The following is a 5,573-nucleotide window of genomic DNA, read 5'->3' as shown; positions in this document are numbered from 1 at the left end:
GGGTTCGTCCAGTTGCTATGAAAGGTCTTCCTAGAATGAGAGTTGCACTCTTGTGCTCCTCCATTTCCAGCACCACAAAGTCAGTAGGAAAGGAAAAAGGCCCAACCTTGACAATCATGTCTTCAATCACGCCTGATGGGTATTTAATGGAGCCATCAGTAAGTTGGAGACATATCCGGGTTGGTTTGACTTCTTCAGTCAAACCAAACTTTCTGATAGTAGATGCAGGTATTAGGTTGATACTTGTCCCAAGATCAGATAAAGCTTGCTTGGTACAAGTACCCTCTAATGTGCATGGTATCATGAAGCTCATGGGATCTTTAAGCTTCTCAGGTAAGCTTTTCAGAATGATTGTACTGCATTCTTCAGTGAGGTAAACTTTTTCAGTTTCTCTCCAATCCTTCTTATGACTTAAGATCTCTTTCATGAACTTAGCATAAGAGGGTATTTGCTCAAGTGCCTCTGCAAATGGAATCTTTATTTCAAGAGTCCTGAGATAGTTTGCAAAGCGGGCAAAGTGCTTATCCTGTTCCGCTTGGCGGAGTTTCTGAGGATAAGGCATTTTGGTTTTGTATTCCTCAACCTTAGTTGCTGCAGGTTTATTACCTATAGATGTGGGTTGAGAAGCCTTTTTAGAGGGGTTGCTATTAGCACTTGTATGTGTTTGATCTCCCACTGGCGTTTGAATGCCAGGGGTGGAAGCTGGAGTGGCGTTAGGCGCCAACTCCTTACCTGTTTCTGGCGTCTGAACGCCAGAACTATGCTTTCTTTAGGCGTTCAACGCCAATTCCTTGCTTGTTTTTGACGTTGAACGCTAGGACTGAGCATGGGTTGGGCGTTCAACGCCAGCTTTCCACCCATTTTCTGGCGTTTGAGCGCCAAAATTATTCCTCTCTGGACTCTGACTGTCCTCAGAGGGATTTTGGGTAGCAGTTTGTTCATTTCTTGGCTTTCTGCTGCCTTAAAGTGAGGTATTTAATGTTTTCTCATCTTTTAATTAAATTGCTTGGCACTCTTCTGTTATTTATTTTGATAACTGCTGTTCTGTTTGCTTCAACTGGACTTCCATATTCATATTAGCCATTCTTGTTTCTTGCAATATTTCCTTGAATTCAGCTAACCGTTTTGTCAGAAAATCTAATTGCTGATTGAATTCAGTAGCTTGATCTGCAGGACTGAGTTCAGCAGTTACTGTTTTAGCCTCTTCGTTGATGGAAGGTTCACTGCTTAGGTACAGATGCTGATTTCTGGCAACTGTATCAATGAGCTCTTGAGCTTCTTCAATTGTCTTTCTCATATGTATAGATCCACCAGATGAGTGGTTTAGAGAAATCTGAGCTTTCTCTGTGAGCCCATAATAAAAGATGTCTAACTGCACCCACTCTGAAAACATTTCAGAGGGGCATTTTCTTAGCATCTCTTTGTATCTCTCCCAGTCATCATAAAGGGATTCATTATCTCTTTATTTGAAGCCTTGGATGCTCAGCCTTAGCTGTGTCATCCATTTTGGAGGAAAATAGTGATTCAGGAATTTTTTTGACAGCTGTTTCCATGTCTTTATGCTGGCCTTAGGTTGGTTATTTAACCACCTCTTAGCTTGGTCTTTTACAGCAAATGGAAACAGCAACAATCTGTAGACATCCTGATCTACTTCCTTATCATGTACTGTGTCAGTAATTTGTAAAAACTGTGCCAGAAACTCTGTAGGTTCTTCCTGTGGAAGACCGGAATACTGGCAACTTTGCTGCACCATGATAATGAGCTGAGGGTTCAACTCAAAGCTACTGACTCCGATGGAGGGTATACAGATATTACTCCCGTATAAAGCAGTAGTGGGGTTAGCATATGACCCCAGAGTCCTTCTGGACTGTTCATTTCCACTTAGGTCCATGATGGAGAAAGGGAGATGATGTGGATTTATTTTATTTATTTTATTATAAAAAAATTTATTTTCGAAATAATAAAATAGAATAAAATAAAAACCAAAATAAAAGACAAAAAATAAAAATAAAAAATAAAATAAAAAATAAAAAATTTGAAATTATTTTATGAAGATTTTCGAAAAAGTGAGGAGAGAGAAAGTGGTTAGGATATTTTTGAAAAAGATATGATTTTAAAAATCTTAAAAGGATATAATTTGAAAAATTTTAACCAAGTCAACCCAAGCAATTCGAAAATTATGAGAAATTAAAGGAAAAGATATATTTTTTTTGAATTTTATGATGAAAGAGAAAAATACACAAAAAACACAAGACTTAAAATTTTTAGATCTAATGCTCCTTGTTTTCAAAAATTTGGAGGGAAAACACCAAGGAACACCAAATTTAAAAAATTTTAAGATCAAAACACAAAGAAGGCTTAAGAACACCTTGAAAATTCACAAGAACACCAAAAACAAAAGAAAGAACACCAAACATAAAATTTTTAGAAAACCAATTTAAAATTTTCGAAAACTAAAGAGAAATTAACAAGAAAACACCAAACTTAAAGTTTGGCACAAGATCTAATCAAAGAAAAATTATTTTTAAAAAAGTTTTGAAAAGAAGATACCCAATTACCAAGAACATAAACCAACGCTCTAGCCAATTGAGCTATAAATGTAACGTGTTTTAAAGAGGTATTTTTAATAATTAAAAATAATTTTTTTTGAAAACTAATATTTTGAAAAAGCACAAGAAAAATAAGAAAAGACACAAAACAAGACAAACCAAAGATCAAACAAGAAAAATTGACAAGAACAATTTGAAGATCAAGAAAAAAATAAAGAACATGCAATTCGAAAATTGAGAGACAAAGAAAAGCATGAAATTGACACCAAACTTAGAACATGACACTAATCTCATAAAAAAACGAAAATTCAATTAAAGAAAAGAAAAAAAGAAAGAAAAAAAAATATTTTTGAAAAATTTTTTAAAAGGAATAATAGAAGATGCAATCCTAATGACTCTAAACCAAAAAGACAAATTTTTCCTAATCTAAGTAACAAGAACCACCGTCAGTTGTTCAAACTCAAACAATCCCCGGCAACGGCGCCAAAAACTTGGTGCACGAAATTGCAATCACACTTTTGCAATATGCACAACTAACCAGCAAGTGCACTGGGTCGTCCAAGTAATACCTTACGTGAATAAGGGTCGAATCCCACAGAGATTGTTGGCTTAAAGCAAGCTATGGTTATCTTATTAATCTTAGTCAGGATACCAATAGGATTCTTTAGCCTCGATTGTAAAAGATAAGAAAAAGGGTGTAAAAGGAGTAATTGTTACGCAGTAATGGAGAATATGTTAGAGTTTTGGAGATGCTTTGTCTTCTGAATCCCTGCAACATAATACTTTCTCACTTTCAAACATGCAAGGTTCCTTCCATGGCAAGCTGTATGCAGGGGCATCACCGTTGTCAATGGCTACTTTCCATCCTCTCAGTGAAAATGGTCCAAATGCTCTGTCACAGCACGGCTAATCATCTGTCGGTTCTCGATCATGTCGAAATAAGATCCATTGATCCTTTTGCGTCTGTCACTACGCCCAACACTCGTGAGTTTGAAGCTCGTCACAGTCATCCAATCCCAGAATCCTACTCGGAATACCACAGACAAGGTTTAGACTTTTCGGATTCTCAAAGATGCTGCCAATGGATTCTAGCTTATACCACGAAGATTCTGATTAAGAAATCTAAGAGATACTCATTCAATCTAATGTAGAACAGAGGTGGTTGTCAGGCACACGTTCATGGATTGAGGAAGGTGATGAGTGTCACGGATCATCACCTTCTTCATAGTGAAGCGCGAATGAACATCTTAGATAGGAACAAGCGTGTTTGAATGGAAAACAGAAATAATTGCATTTATTCATCGAGACGCTGTAGAGCTCCTCACCCCCAACAATGGAGTTTAGAGACTCATGCCGTCACAAGGTATATAATTCAGATCTAAAAAATGTCATGAGATACAAAATAGATCTCTAAAAGTTGTTTAAATACTAAACTAGTAACCTAAGTTTACAGAAAATGAGTAAACTAAGATGAATAGTGCAGAAATCCACTTCTGGAGCCCACTTGGTGTGCTCTGGGGCTGAGACTTAAGCTTCTCACGTGCCTGGGCTGTTTCTAGAGTTGAACGCCAGGTTGTAACCTGTTTCTGGCGTTGAACTCCAACTTGCAACCTGTTTCTGGCGCTGAACGCCAGACTGCAACATGGAACTGGCGTTAAACGCCAGTTTATGTCATCTATCTTCGCGCAAAGTATAGACTATTATATATTGCTGGAAAGCCTTGTATGTCTACTTTCCAACCCAATTGAGAGCGTGCCATTTGGACTCCTATAGCTCCAGAAAATCCATTCTGAATGCAAGAAGGTCAGAATCCAATAACATCAGCAGTCATTTTTCAGCCTAAATCAGATTTGTGTTCAGCTCCCTCAATTTCAGCAAGAAAATACCTGAAATCACAGAAAAATACACAAACTCATAGTAAAGTCCAGAAATATAAATTTTGCCTAAAAACTAATAAAAATATACTAAAAAGTAGCTAGAACCTATTAAACACTTCCTAAAAACAATGCCAAAAAAGCGTATAAATTATCCGTTCATCAGTAACCTTCAATGTTGGTCTTTGGGGATTTCTAAATAGCTTGTTGTTGGAGTCGAAGTATCCAATAGAAATGGAGTCCTGAAAAGCAACGGATTTTCTTTGAGAGTGATCAAGAAAAGAATTTTTGATCTTGTTTGCGACTTTAGGAGAGATGATAGGGCCAATGAAAGCTGGGTCTGCACCATCAATGGTGAAAGGGAGTAGCACCTGAGATTCCTATACTTTTTATTTTGAGACCTCTAGTTCTTGAGCAAAATCTTTGCCATTTTTTACAACAGGTTTATCACAAATGACCAATTTAGATTAAGAATGAAAACTTATTGACAGATTGTGGCTTGAGGTTGCCATAAATGCACTGATTGAAGAATCAAAATATTGAGTCCCGAGATTGTCAACAATCAACAAACAAATTGTATAGATAGAAAGTAATGCATAAGAAATGAATAAAAGTTGAGCTTATATAGATTTAATTTGGTTTAAGCAGTAAGCAAGGATTTAATCTGGAACAAGACTTAATACTGCTTGCCAATAGTAGCCTATTTTTTTGAGATTTTATCACAAATTCACAATAGGACCAAAAAGAAGAGATGTCTTTTTAGACATTAGAATATTTTACCATTTTTTTCAATTCAAAAGAACTAAGATAAAGAGTATTTGAATTCCAGTATACATGAACAAACCCAAGAAAATCATCTGTAATTTTTTGTTCATAAAATTTAATACAGTGAAGCATGTATGTAATTTAAAGAACAAAGAACATATTAAACAAGATCATAATTAAAAAAAATAATCTATAGTTGTAAATATTAGCAATTTACCAAAGAACATAATTAGCTCATAAAGTCATATTAATCAAATTAAGATAACGAACATTAAAAAAATGAGAAAAAAAACAGCAACATAGTAGAATTGAAGAATAAGGATTCAACAGTCAAATCTTAATTTAAATCAAAGAATATAAAAAAAAAAGAATGCTCCTTAGAATA

This window comes from Arachis hypogaea, chromosome 3, assembly GCF_003086295.3.
Source record: "Arachis hypogaea cultivar Tifrunner chromosome 3, arahy.Tifrunner.gnm2.J5K5, whole genome shotgun sequence".
In the NCBI taxonomy this organism is placed as follows: Eukaryota; Viridiplantae; Streptophyta; class Magnoliopsida; order Fabales; family Fabaceae; genus Arachis; species Arachis hypogaea.
Note: the sequence above shows the minus strand (reverse complement) of the source record.